Source organism: Cavia porcellus, unplaced genomic scaffold, assembly GCF_034190915.1.
Source record: "Cavia porcellus strain 051 isolate PalLab524CR breed Dunkin Hartley unplaced genomic scaffold, mCavPor4.1 scaffold_5, whole genome shotgun sequence".
NCBI classification, from domain to species: domain Eukaryota; kingdom Metazoa; phylum Chordata; class Mammalia; order Rodentia; family Caviidae; genus Cavia; species Cavia porcellus.
In genome coordinates, this window is record NW_026947488.1 from 42,411,508 (window position 1) to 42,427,398 (window position 15,891).

Below are 15,891 nucleotides of genomic sequence, written 5' to 3' on the forward strand. Positions count from 1 at the left end.
TTTCTCCTATAAGTTGCCGTCTCCCTCTGTTGGTTGTTTTCTTTGCTGCGCAGATATTTTACTTGATAAAATATCACTTGTCTGTTTTTACTTTTTCCTCATGCAATTCTAGTGCCATATGTAAAAAATCAATGCCAAGTCAAATGTCATGAAGCATTTTCCCTATATTTTGTGTTTGTTTGTTTTTTGAGATAGGGTCTCCCTATGCAGTTCAGAATGATCTTGAACCCACTAGGTAGCTCTTTTTGGCCTTAAAATGCAGCAACCCTCCTGTCTCAGTCCTCTGGAATTTATAGGCCTGCTGGAATTATAGGTGGCCATCTTCACATCTGGCTTCCCTATGTTTTCTTGTGAGATATTTACAGTTTCAAGATTTATTTCAGACTTTTGATTTTTCACCATTATTCTATAGGTCTTTCTTTGTTAGTACCACACTCTTCTGATTATTTTTAACTTCATAATACATTTTAAAATCAAGAAGCATGAGACCTCCAACTTTATGCTTCTTTTTAAAAATTGGTTGGAAATTTTGGGATCCTCAAGATTCTATATGAATTTTAAGAACTTGGATATCTCTGCAAAAAATGCCATCAAAGTTTTGAAATTAAACATCAGGTAGTACATCAGGTAGCACACTCTGAAGTCACATTGGATAGTACTCTCATCTTAATAGTATTATCTTCTTAATCTTTAAAATACATTTCCACTGTTTTCTTTCTAACTTTATTTGAATCATTATTTTTACTTCTCGTTATATAAGTCTTATCCCTTCCTAGATATCTTTAGATATATTTTAACATTTTGCTATTATTACAAGATTTTTAAGTTTTTAATGACTCATTGTTAGTATACAGAAACTAAGCAACTAATTTTTAGTGTTTATAAATTCTGTAACTCTACTAATCTCATTTATTAGTTCTGTCTTTTTCATATAAAATTTTCAGTTTTCTAAGTATAAGGTCCTGTTACTTGTGGGCAAAGGCAGTTTTTTCTTCCTTTCCAGTTTGGATACCTTGTAATTTGTTTCCTTGTATAACTGCAAAGACTGGAATTCTCAGACCTGTACTGAATTGAAATCAAAGCAGACAGCTTCTTCTTTTCTCTTATTTTAATGGAAAAGCTTAACATGGCAAATACTTGTTCAAAGATTAGCTCCGTCATGTTAAACCATGCTGCTAAGTTCTGAAATTTTGAAGTCACTCCTGACTCCTTCTTTGTACTACCTGATGTTTAACCATCAAGGAATCCTATAGGCTTTCTCTTAAAAATAGACTCAATCTGTTAATATTTTATTTGATTTGCAAATACTTTTTTATAAGATGAGAGTCTATTTCCTGATTATTTAAAATACTTCCTTTGCAATTTGGGTTTTGTTTAGAAACTCTCCGACTACCCATATGTCTTCAAGATTTCTACCTAGTTTGTCTTCCAGATTTAGTGTTTCTGTTTTAATATTTAGATCTTTGATCCATGTTGATAAACATGGGTCTAGTTTCAGTCTTTAGTATTGTAAACAGTTTATTCAGCATCTTTTATTAGATGCTATTTTTCTTACAGCAAACATGTTTTTCCCCTTTGTCAAACATAATGTGGCTGAGTGTATTTTTAGTTGTGTTTGCATTTTCTCTTCTGTTCAATTGATCCTCAGGTATGTTTTGTTTTATGTGTATTTGTTTGTCATTACCATGTTGATTTTATTACAGTAGATTTGTAGCATAATTTCTAGTCAGGGACTGTGTAAATTTGGATATTAAACTGAAGGCTTTTGGTAGAGTTTTTGGGGTCTTCTGTGTAGAATATTATTTCACCTATGAATAAATGATCAGTTAACTTCTTCCTTTCCTATCCTTATTTCTTTTATTTCTCTTTCTTGTGTAAATTTTCTGGCTAATACTTCCAGGACTATATTGAATAGAAGTGGTGATAGTAGCCATCTTTGCCTTGTTCCTGATTTTAGTTTGAAAGCTTTCAGTTTTAGCCCATTTAATATGTTGTTGGCTGTTGGTTTGTTATGTATTATTTTAATCAGATTGAGTAAAGATTATCTATTTTGATTTTCTGTAGGTTTTTTATAATGAGTGACTACTGGACTTTATCAAGTTTTTTTCTGAATTGGGAAAAAAAATTATTAGCCAACTTTCCCTCAGAGCATGGACTTCTATAATATAGAACACAGAAAGAATTTTTAAAAATCAGGTGCCCCAAATTCAAAGATCTAATCCAAAAATTGGCATCTGAGATGAATACACACTTCTCAGAAGAAGAAATACAAATAGCAAACAAATATATGAAAAGCTGTTCAACATCATTGGTTATTTAAGAGGTGCAAATTAGAACAACACAGATTCTGTCTCACACCAGAAAGAATGTCTATCACCAAAAAAAATTATCCAATAGCAAATGTTGACCGGTCTTTGGCGGGGGTGGCGGGGGGGGGGAATCCTGTTGTTGGAGATTCCTCAAAATCAGTGTAGAGATTCCTCAGAAAATTAGGGTTAGATGTACCATTCCCCTTTTGGTATTTTCCCAGAACTGAAACATCATACCACAGTGATATATGTACACTCATGTTTATGGCAGCACAATTTGTAATAGTTAAATCTTGGAAGCAATCCAAATGCCCATCAACTGAGGAACGAATGAAAAGATGTGATTTTTCAAAAAAGGTATAGGACCTGGCATTTAGCTCATTGGCATAAGCGCCTGTCTGGCAAGCATGAGGTCATGAATTCTCTCCCCAGTACCACAAAAACAAAGTGTAGTATTTACTACTCAGCTATCAAGAAAGATAAACTCAAGGCTTTTATATATAAATGGATGCAACTAGAGACCATAAGTGAAATAAATCAGACTCACATGTGTAAAAGTTATATTGTCTTCCTAGTATAAGAAATGGAAAAAGTAAATAATATCCAAAATGTACAATATGTATTGTGAAATGGAAAGAAACTGCTCAAAAGGGAAGAACAACTGGGATGGAGGAAAGGGGAAAAGAAGGAAGAGGGATAAAATGGTACACATTTATATACACAAGATAATTGTACTACTAATTCTAACAGTCCATGGAAAGAAACGCCGAGCACTTATTTTGCTTGATAAATTTTGCATGCTTACATCTGGTAATCTGAGTCACTGTTTTGAAGACAGCAATATGCATCATAATAACCATTGTTAATTTCATGCCATCTTATTTTGAAATCCTATATCATTTTTATTGTTATAGTTTTGTCTTTTTTTGAAAAAATCCTCTTTAAAATTAATATATATATTAATATATATATATATATATATATATATATATATATTCAAAACCTAACCATTTTCTACCACTGCCTTTTCTAACACTGTGATTCAGCCACTGTCATCTCTCAGGTAAGTTATTAAGCCAATCTCTATGGGACTTAGTTGCTTCCACTCATGTCTGCTCTCAGCCCAGTGCGCAGAAGGATACTTTTAAGACTTAGTCTATCAACATCACTTTCTTTTTAAAGTTTTCCAGCGCATCCATGTTTTACTTGGAGCAAAAGTGAAAGCTGTTACCTTGTTCATCCCACTCTTTCATAATTATCCCTGTGAACCCAGCTCTCTCTACCTCCACTGTTACTTTTTTTAACCCTGACATATTGACTTCCTCTCTGACCTCAAGAAAAATACACACATATAGCACACGGCCTCAGCACTGGCTGTTCTCTTAGCTGGTAAACTCTTCCCTGGCATCTGTAGTCATCTCCTACCCTTCCTTCATGTCTTAGCCACAAAACCAGGTGCTTCATCAGATCTGCTACTGAAAGCTGCAACCTGCACTTGCCCCATTTCTTTCCTAACCTTTCTTTGTCTTTAATTCATTGTATTTTGGTGTCATTTCCAGAATTACACAGTGTGCAGCCCTCCGGCAGCAGCATCACCTGCAGATGCATTAGAAATGCAGGTTCTGGGGGGCTACCCAAGACCTCAGGTCACTGCAGTGGGGCCAGGGTCTGTTTTCACACACTTAGACTGTGACATAGTGACATCTGTAGAAGCATAGTTTTCTCTCTTAATTTACTAGTCACATTCTTTTTATTCACTGCCTCTCCTGATAGAATGTACATTTAATAAGAGTAGCATTTTTTCATGTTTTTTACTACATTTGTAAGCATTTAGATTCAGATTCAGCACATAATGGACACTCAATAAATATCTGAAAAGAACACCTTCTCTGGCATTTGACTTCAGAGCCAGTAATTTACTGTTAACTACTTAAAATGCTGATTTTAAGATTGTAAATTACATTGAGTAAAATTTTAGTCTTTTTAGGAAACCATTGTATGAATTTTAATAAATGTTTGTGGCTGTGTAACCGTGATGGAACAGTGCATCATTACATTATGAAACAATTTATCCTATCCAGGTATTCTCTTGTGCCCTTTGTGGTTAAAAAAAATCCCACACAATTTCATGACTACAGTTAGTTACAGTGTAAGCTACACGCTACCAGAGTAGATTTTGAGCATTCTTGCAACAAATAAATGACAAGAATGTGAGGTCAAACAAACAAAAACCCACAATACTCTACACACATACCCAGCTCCTGGGAACCACTGAGCTGTTTCTGTTTCTCTGGTTTTCCCTTTCCTAACATGTTACCTAAATGGAATCACAGTGTATGTGGCATTTTGTTTGGCTTTTTAAATGTAAAAGATTATATCTGATTTTCCATGTTGTTGCATGTATGAAGAGCTTGTTTTTACTTTCAGATAAGGTATCACTGGAATATGTGACATAGTTTAGTTAAACATTTACCTGTTGAAAGAACTTTGTGTTGCTTCCAGATTTTTGATGAATATGAATGAAGGAAAGATAAATATTTAGGTACACGTATTTGTATGTAATAAATGTTTATTTCTCTTGCGTAATACCTGAATTTTTATTTCTCTTTGTTGAGTATGTAGGAAACAGATTGTTGAAGTGATATGTGCTAAGCATATGCTTAGCTTTGTAGAAATCAGACTGCTTGGCAGAGGGGTTTTACATCTATTTTCTCAACGATGTATATCTGAGGATTCAGGTACTCTGTTAGCATTGGGATTGTAAATCACATACTGACAAAGATAGTAATGGTGACAACAATGATGAGGAGAATGATGACCTTATTCTATTGGTTGAGTACTGGTATCTCTTTGTGGTTATACTTGGTGTTCCTCTAATGGCTAACAGTATTAAACACCTTTTTGTGGGTTAGATACCATTTATACATATTTTGTGTTAAGATTTCTATCTTGATGAATATTCAATTTAAAAAATTAAATGGCAGACCACCTTGCAGGGCCCAGAAACACCAACCAGCAGTTCTCAAGGCCAGGCTAGACCCAGGCCCTCCTGTGACCCCGATTTCCCAGCAGATCACCTCACAGGACCCAAGAACTCCAGCTAGAAGTGTGCACAGGTCCATGCTAGATCTTAACCTCTCCCATGACCCTTGATGTCCCACAGACCACCTCACGGGACCCAGGAACTCCAACCAGCAGGGCCATGCTAGATCTGGACTCCTCCTGAGACCCCTGCCATCCCAGCAAACCAACTTGTGGAACCCAGGAACTTAAGCCAGGAGCATGTGTGGGCCAGGCTAGACCCAGGCCCCTTCCATAATCCCCACCATCCAAGCAAACCAACTTGTGGGACCCAGGAACTCCAGCCAGTGGCACACATGAGGCCATGCTAGACCCGGCCCCCTCCCACAACCCCTGCCTTCTGGGCAGACCACCTTGCAGGACCCAGGAACACCAGCCAGCAGCAAGGGTGGGGCCAGGCCAGAACCAGGCCCCTCCTGTGTCACCACAGTCCTGGCCACCCACCTCAAGACCTAGGAACTCCAGCCCATGACATGCACTCCTTCAGTCCCACTGCTGCCATCAGGGACCCCACCACATCTCCTGGACCTAGTATTGCTGTTGACCTTTGGCTTCCACACCTGCCCCCAGAAACTTGGACTATAGTGCATTAACCATGCAGTATTGAGAGGAGTCATTAACCCCTCATCCAAACAGAAGAACTCAGCAGGCTTCCATCAGTGAGGAGAGTTTGTGACTAAAATAGGAATAAAGTTTGCCACCTTCAGTGGCTAAACAGGAGCACTAGCAAAGCCCTCTCCAGAAGTAGGCCATAGTTGAACTTGGCAAGTAGATAGGTGAGTCCTTCTTCCACAGAAATTAGAGAAATTATCAAGGAGGTTGAGGAGGGTGCCAAAAAGGCCTTCCTCAACCTGGAGAAAATTAAGGGGGCCTGTGGGACATTCAGAGACACAGTAGGGCCCCAGTCAAGACAAACACTATAGGCAGGGAGATCTGGCCACTCTGAACAACCTGAAGGCATAATAGCAGCAGGAACTAGGGGTTGATTTCCATCAATACTCTTAGGCTAGTCAGTCTAGGAAGAATATAGGACTCACTCAACAGGCCCCACAGGGGGAATTCAGATGACTGGCCTACCTCTTCATTGTGGGACCCAACAATTGGACAAACATCAACCTTACAGTAGGACCCCAAGATACATACTACCAACAGTTGATAGTGGGATTGAAGAACCAAATATTAACCCAAAATGGAAAAATGGCAAACAAAAAAGCAAAATGCAATCTCAAACATCTAGTTCACCAGGAGCAAGTTAAGAGACACTGAAATAGAGGACTTCAAAAGTAACACACCAGAAATCTCTGCAAATGATAGCAAGTGAAATTAAAAAAAAAAAAAAACTCCATGAGGCTATAGAGAAAATCAAATTAGAATAACCTCTCATGTAAAGACAGAAATAACAACCTTAGTAAAGAAGTTGCTCAGCGCAACTATAGAAGAAATAGACTTAAAAGTACAGGAGCATGGGAAACTGATTGAAACTTTGAATGAACAATACAGAAAAAAAGCAGAATTCATGAAACAAACTCAAAGAGACATCCAAGAAACAAAAAATGCTACTGAAAGCTGGCAAAACCATTTAAATGAAGGTGAAGAAAGAATTTTGGACTTTGAGGACAGGATCGCAATTAGCGATCATGAAAGGATAGAACTTTTAAAAATAACAAAGCAGCATGAAATGATAATCCAGCAGCTTCAAGATGATGCCAAGAGAAACAATAAAAGACTAATAGGCATCAGTTAAAATGCAGGAGTCAATGCAAATGATGCAACTAAAATATTCACAGAATAATAGCAGGAAATTTCCCAAACATGGGGGGGGAAATCTGATATGCAGGCAAGTGAGGCATATAGAACACCAAATAACCACAAGCAACATAAATCTACACCTAGACATATAATAATTAAGATCCTAGACATGCAAAATAAAAGCAGAATACTAAAAGCTGTCGGAGAAAAGACAACTCACCTATTAAGGAAAGCCCATTAGAATCCCAGCACACTTTTCAGCACAAACCCTCAAGATGAGCTTGGAATGAAGCATTTCAAGCCCTGAAAGAAAACAACTTTCAACCCAAACTGATGTAAGCAGCTAAACTTTCATTCAAATTTAATGGAGAAACAAAATACTTCCATGACAAAGAACAACTGCATAAATTCATGTCTACCAAACCAACCCTAGAAAGAGTATTGCAAGGCATACTAGAAAAAGATAAAAATGACCACAATCCTCAGAACAACAACAGAAAGAAATCACCAGGTAGGACAAGCCATTAGACCAGGGGCAAAAGCAGAAAGCAAACAACTGAAATATAACATGGCAAAGTCGAGCCAACACATATGAGTTATATCCATAAATGTAAATGGCCTCAATTCACCTATCAAAAGAAATAGGTTGACAGAACGGATCAAGAAACATAATCCAACAATATGTTGTATACAAGAAACACATCTGACCCAAAAGGAAATGGATAGATTAAAAGTCAAAGGATGGGAAACAGAATTCCATGCAACAGGAACCCAGAAAAAAAAGGAGTAACTATTCTATTGCACACAATGTGAACTTCAAACCTAAAATAATTAATGGAAAAATTCAAAAGGAAGAACTAACAATTATAAATATAGACGTACCAAATACAGGAACACCCAACTATAAAAGACAAATATTAATAGACATGAAAAACCCAATACACAGGAACACAAACTATAAGAGGGGACCTTAATACCCCATTGTTACAAAGAGATAGATCATCTAAAAAAAAGTTAGCAAAGAAATAACAGAACTGAATCACACCTGTGAGCAATTGGACTTAGTAGATGTTTACAGAGTGTTCCACACAATCACATCAGAATACACATTATTCTCAGCTGCACATGGAATATTCTGCAAAATAGACCATATATTATCCCATAAAACATTCTTAAGGAAATGCAAAGCTATTGAAATTATCCCATGCATAATATCTGATGATAGCACACTGAAATTGGAAATTAATGGCAAAAGAAATTGCAAAACCTGAATAAATACATGGAGCTTAAATAACAACCTTCTGAACAACCAGTGGGCTACAGATGAAATTAGAGAAGAAATAAGTCAATACCTATAATTCAATGAAAATGTGAAAACAACATACTGTAAGCTGTGGTATGCAATGAAAGCAGTCTTAGGATGGAAATATATAGCAATAAATTGTCATATCAAGAAAACAGAATGAGCATAAATAAACAACCTAATGCTTCATCTCAAGCTTCTAGAAGAAGAGTAAGTTAAACCCAAAGCTCATAGAAGAGAGGAAATTATAAACATTAGATCAGAAATCAATGCAATTGAAACTAAAAATCAATACAAAGAATTAATGAATCAAAAAGCTGGTTTTTGAGAGAATAGGCCTCTAACCTTACCAAGAAAAAGAAAGAAAAAACCCAAATTCATGCAATAAGGACTAAAAAGAGGGAAATTACTACAGATCCCATGGAAATTCAAAAGCTCATGAATACCTACTTTAAAAATCTCTACTCATATGGAGTGGAAAACACAGAGAAAATGGACAGATTTCTAGAAACATACGAACTACCAAAGCTCAACCAAGAAGATATAGCAATTTGGAATAACCCAATATCAGCTATTGAAATTGAAAATGTAATTAAAAACTTACCAACAAAGAAAATCCCAGGGCCTAATGGATTCACAGCTGAATTCTATAAAAAAAATTTAGAGAAGATTGGATGTCAATACTCCTTAAACTCTTCAATGAAATTGAAAATGAAGCAGTCCTCCCTGAATCATTCCTGGAAGCAAATATAACTCTGATTTCAAAACCAGAGAAAGACCCAACCATAAAGGAGAACTATAGGCCAGTCTCACTAATGAACACTGATGCAAAGATTCTCAATACTGGCAAACAGAATGCAGCAAATCATCAAGAAGATTATACATCATGACCAAGTGAGATTCATTCCAGGAATGAAGGAATGGTTTAAGTTTCCCAAAGCAATAAATGTTATACACCACATCAACAGAACCAAAAACAAAAACCACATAGTTATCTCAATAGATACAGAAAAAGCTTTTGATAAAGTCCAAACATGTTCATGACAGAAACCCCTCAGAAACTCAGAATACACAGTATCTATCTCAATTTCATAAAGACAATCTATGACAAACCAACAGCCAACATTATACTAAATAGACAAAAACTGATTGCTTTCACTCTAAAATTAGGAACAAGACAAGGATGTCCACTATTACTACTCTTATTCAATATAGTTCTGGAAATACCAGCCAGGGCAATCAGACAAGAGAGAGAAATAAAAGGAATACAGATAAGAAAGGAAGAAGTTAAATTGTCACTATTTGCAGATGACATGATACTCTATATAAAAGACCCAAAAAAACTCCATTAAAAGACTACTAGAGGTAATAAACAAATTCAGCAGTGTAGCTGGATACAAAGTCAGTGCTCAAAAATCAATAGCATTCCTATTCACAAACAAAAAGCTCACCAAGAAAGAAATTATGGAAACATCGCTTTTCACAATAGCATCTAAAAAAATGTAATACTTAGGAATCAACCTAAGAATATAAAAGACTTATATGCTGAATGTTATGCTATGCTTAAAAAGGAGATTGAAGAGGATATTAGAAAATGGAAGGATATTCCGTGCTCTTCACTAGGAAGAAACAACATTGTGAAAGTGGCCATACTCCCAAAACTGTTATACAGATTTAACACAATCCCAATAAAAATACCCAGAAAATAACTCAAAGATTTAGACAAAACGCTCCTAAAATTGATTTGGAAACAGAAGAAACCTAGAATAGCAAAGACAATTCTGGGCAACAAAGGCAAGGCAGGAAGCCTCTCAATTCCTGACTTGAAACTATACTACAAAGCCACAGTGATAAAATCAGCATGTTACTGGCAAAGAAATAGACCTGAGGATCAATAGAACAAATTAGAAGATGCAAGCACAACAACAAAGACACTCAGACACTTGATATGTGACAAAGGGGCTAAACATTTTCATTAGAAGAAGGATAGCCTCTTTAATTAGTGGTGCTGGAAAAATTGGCTTTCCACATGCTGAAGACTGAAACTAAAGCCATACCTATCACTATGCACAAAAATAAAATCTAAATGGATCAGAGTTCTAAATATTAATGCAGAAACACTAAACCTACTATAAGACAAGGTAAGTAGAAATCTTGGAGACATAGAGGTAGGCAGAAAAGTCATGCACAAAATGCAAACTGCACAAGAAATACTTCAAAGAATCAACAACTGGTATCTCATATTATTAAAATGTTTTTGCACTTCACAAGAAATCACCAACATAGTGAAAAAATCCACAGAATGGGATTCTGCAACCCTTGCCAGCAACCCCTCAGACAAAGGACTTATATCCAGAACATATAAAGAATTGAAAAAAGTCAAGAGCCCCAAATTCAAAGACCCTCTCCAAAAATAGTCATCTGAGATGAACACACATTTCTCAGATGAAGACAATACAAATGGCAAATAAACACATGAGGAAATGTTCACCATCACTGGTCATCTGAGAAATGCAAATTAAAACAGCATTGAGATTTCATCTCACTCTGGAAAGAATGGCTTCCATCAAGAAATCAACTGATAACAAATGTTGTCGAGGCTGCAGGGAAAAAAGAACATGGCTCCATTGTTGTTGGGGGTATAGACTGGTGCAGCCACCATGGAAATCAGTATGGAGATTCCTCAAAAAACTAGGATTGAAAGTTCCATTCAACCCAGCTGTTCCCCTCCTGGGTATTTTACAAGAAAAACTGAAAAGGTCATATCACAGTGATACGTGCACCCACATTCATAGCAGCACAATTTGTCATAGTTAAATCTTGGAAACAACCAAAATGCCCATCAACTTCAGAGTGGATGAAAAATATGTGGTATTTTTATACAATAGAATATTACTCAACTACAAAAAGGATGATCTTGAGGTCTTCATAAGTAAATGGAGGCAACTTGAGACTATCCTCATAAGTGAAATAAATAAGAATCATATTTATGAATATCACATTGTATCTCTAGTTTAAAACTGTATAAACAATAAAACCAAAAATGTGTAATTGCTATTATAAAAAAGAGAGGAAAAGAAAGTGCTCTAAAGATATAACCACATGTATGCTTAAGTGTGTAAGATAGGCAATCATATTACTAAGTTTTTGTTGGATCATTGTATAGAACTGTTTGCTGTCTCATTGTTTGAATGTCCACTTTGTATGCTTTAATTTTGTAACTTGAACAACTATTTCTAAGATGACAGTATGTAATTTACCAGCTAGTGATTTCTTGCTGTTTATTTTTTTTGAAATTCTGTATTATTTCTACCCTTTTTTGTTTTGGTTTTTTTTTCTCTTTAAATAAAAATTTTAAAAAATTAAATGACATGCTTTATTGATTGATTGATTGATTATTGAGTTATGAGAGGGCTTTGTTCTCACCATAAGTACTTTAATAGACATGCAAATATTTTCTTCTAGGCTATGACTTGTCTTTTTTATTTCTTTAAATATTTTTTCTGAGGAGCAATACTTTAGACTAGATCCAGTTTATCATTTGTCATTTTCTGGGTTGTACTTTTGTGTAAAATAAATCTGTGTCTAATTCAGTCACAACGTATTATTCTACAATTTCTTCTGGAATTTTCATAATTTTAGATTATAAATTTAAACCGGGATCCATTTTACCTTATTTTTGATCTATGAATGGACACCTTTGGTGTCTAGATTAGTAGATTTTCTTGTATATAAATGCTGTTTGGGTATGAATGGACATTCAGTTGTTCCAATGTTTTTTTTTTCTGAAAATACTGTTGATATTTGGAAACTCAGAAGCTATGTGTGATTTCAAAGTTATAAATGACCTTCTTTATCAAATGCATGAAACTAAATTTTCTTTGATAAACGTACTGAATGAAATGTTGACATGATTTCACTGTGCTCCTGTTACATGATAAAACTTCAAGGGAAAGTTTAATAAAAAGAATAAGCTCTGAAGAACAATCATGAGGAATTATAAAATTAAAATTCTCAAAGCTTAAACCTGAGAATTTTACAAGTAAAACATTTTACTGATCAAAATTTCTTTTGGAGAGGCCAGGGATTTAGCTGAGTGGCACAAGCACCTGTTTGGCAAGCATGGAATTGAGAGTTTGATCCCCCATACAAAAAAAAAAAAATCTTGGCTACATGAAAAGAAGATTACTCTTCTCAAGTAAGACATAACATACTCTAATAGAGTCTTCAAAATGGGCAAGAATCCTGATAATAAAGTTCAAAAAGTATAGAATAAAAGAGCCTAACCAGGACAGGGTTCCCAGTGTAAGTACTCACCTCGTGAGAATGCCATTCCATCACTTCTGGACAGCGTCTCCTCACTGAGCTCTGTGTACTTGTGTGTGTGATGCTAAGGCTAGTGCCCCAGTGACTACAGCATAACTGGGCTGTTCACTCCCGCCATAGCTGTCACAATGGCTTTGTGACCCTGTGATTTTTCCACCACACCTTCAAGATTAACAGTCCTTCATAGGAATCAGTATCTGACTAGTCATATACTTCAGTCCCAAGCACACAGAGAGATAAAGAGGAATATCTATCTACCTTGGTGTCTAGAGCAGTAGATTTTCTTGAATATAAATGCTGTTTGGGTAATATAAAAATGGAACACAAATGTCCACCTTGATAAATTTGACTAATTTCTTAATTTTACAAGGAAGTAAATGACATTAAAAATCCCATCAAGATTATATGTAAACATGTTTTGTCTGAAATACCCAACACAGCTAAAGTATATCACATTTTATGTAATTCCTATGAAATATGCCCCTGAGGAGAAACTAGTTTGGTATTTTTCATCAAAGTATTTCCAGTTACTCAAACTGTCACTTTGATCTACATTGTGGGGTAAGCTGTGAGGTATTGGGAAGGACCAGAGGCCAAATCCTCAAAAGGAAATCTGTGGAATGAAATAGTCTTACTCTGTCTATAAACGTTTCTGTTTGCACTGGTCAGCATAAGAAAGCACAGATGTCTATTCCTGAGCATACCTACTCATCTTCCCAGGTAATTGTGGTCATCATTCAAAGTCTGAGAAAAAAAATCCAATATGAAAAAGTCCCTGCCAGTTCCCTACCTACGAAAAAAGCAGAAGACAAAAATGGTGTGCAGGATTACTACAGCTGTTACATAATTTTGTTTTCCTTCAGGCCTGCAGGTTGTGTGCTTCATTAATTCTGACTATGGTCTAATTTTTGCCTATGGCACTTGACCCTACTGTCCTGTTTTGCAAAAGCCTAAGTCACTATGATTTCTCTGGCACTGACCTTACTAAAGACTGGACATTTACAATACATAGAGTGAAATGGAAATAAACTGCTGAACAGGAAATTATATTGTTTGATCAATTCTGCATGCCTGTATCTGATAACCTGAGCAAGTATTTTGAAGACAACACTATACAGTGTAACAACCATGATTAAATTCCCATAATCTTGTTTTGAAATCCTATAGCACTATTCTTTCTATTGTTGTTGAGGATGATGTTGTTGTTAATATTGTTTGGTTTTTGTTGTTGCCTTTTTGTTGGTTTGCTTGATTGCCTTTTGATTTTTCTGTGCTTTTTTTCACACTTTAAAATTAAAAAAGACTTAATATTTTACCCAAAGAAAGTGATATTTTCATGGGAGGAAACTTGAAATAGAGAAGTATTTGGCTTCATTCATAAGGGTAGGATAAATTTTACAGAAGCCAGGATTCTCCATTTCCAGGCAGATTTTATTCACATTTTCAAATGAGGTAGTTAAGGTCCAGAAGGTTGAATATGCTGCATAATCCCTAGGTCAAATGAAGTGATAGAAATAGACTCCTCAGTCCCAGTATTATGCATGGATATTGTTCCACACTGTTTTCATCAGTTCAGATAGATTGGGTTATACTGCAGTAACAAATAGCTCCAAATCTCAAGAGTTTACATTAATGAAAATTTTCAACTTATAGCTATACTCAGGCACGGGGCTAGAAATCTATTGTGTGTCTTTATTCCCTAGGCCACACTGATGGAGATACACTGAATCATTGCTAGTTTTATTACAAAAGAAAAAGAAATAATGAAAAGGCACTTTCTGGCTTTCCGTGCTTATGGTAAGAAGTTACATCACTCCTACTCATTTCATGGTCAAGGAAGATACAAACCCAACCTTAACACTGATACAGGAGTGAAAGTAACATAGATGAGCAACAGATTCAGGGAACAATGTGGTCTCCTGGCATCCTTGTCTAGGTATGGCCTGCAGATCCACAAATCAGCATCACCTGCAAGTGGGAAAATGCAGATTCTCTGATTCACCCAAGCTAGTTTCCAGCATCTGTACCTTTAATAAGGCATTTGTGTGACTCATGTGCCATTGGAGTTTGAGAACCACTGCTCAAATGCACTGTCCACATTTATTTATTAAGTATCCAAAAACACAGCTAATTTCTTGTTTTGCTAAATTCTCATCCTGCTTAACTGTCTAACAATTTTAGAAATTACATGAAGATTGAGATGCATATGATCCCAACTTTATAAGTTTACATTCTATGTTGGTAAGGGTTCTCTAGAGGAAAAGAATCGATAGAAGTAGACATATAATTATGCAAAGGGATTTATTCGGTAGGTTTATAGGATCAGAGGTGAGTCATTAACAGTTGTGTGCACACTAGACAGGCACAGAACACATCCAGTAGCTACTCAGACCAAGAAGACGGAAACCATAGAACTAGAGGCCTCGGGAGGTTTGCAGCAACAGTCGAAGATCAGAGGCCAGGAAGCCCATTGCACAGGCACCGGTATGAATCTACGCTTGAAGCCTGAAACAACTGCACACTGGTGTTCAAAGGTGAGGGCAGGAAAGACACCCACTCAAGCAGACTGTAGCTCTTCAAAAATGGCCACACTTCCTTATTCATTCTCATTTATTCCAGGCAAGCTACAAGCCTATTGGTAGCTGCCACCCATAACAGAGGTGGGTACTCCCTGTTGGTTTGCTGGGCTACATGCCAATCATATCTGGAAACAACCTATAAATCCACAACTGCACTTTCTTAATTTGCTAGATATTTCTCATCCACAATCGAGTTGACATATCACAATTAATGGTCACACCTTTCTTTGATTTAAAATCAAGGGCATACTATAGATGCTCCTTGCCTTATACTTTTGCTTTTGTTATAACCTGAGACATAAACTCCACACCTTATAAAGTCTGTAAAATATTCTTAGGGTAACCTGTTTATTTCGGTAAAACTGCAGATTTCAAAAAATAAACAGTTATACTGATACTGTACAAAGAAAAAGTTTAAAGGATCTTCCAAGTCAGATTGCTAACCCTGTGCTATTTCTTTTTCTTACTGGTAAACAAGTGGTAAAAGCAGAGCCCAGGGTTGCAGTTCTGGGGAAGTCTCTGAAAACATACTTATGAATACTGG

General features: G+C 36.1%; 1 long non-coding RNA gene across 1 annotated transcript in view; it reads right to left on the reverse strand.

The window, feature by feature from the left end:
• Window positions 1-12,869, reverse strand: part of LOC134475884 (uncharacterized) — a 29,034-nt gene extending 16,165 nt beyond the window's left edge. The window contains exon 1 of the long non-coding RNA XR_010047212.1: window positions 12,760-12,869. This is a non-coding gene — a long non-coding RNA (uncharacterized LOC134475884). The remainder of the gene's footprint in view (window positions 1-12,759) is intronic.
• Between the last annotated feature and the right edge of the window lie 3,022 nt (window positions 12,870-15,891).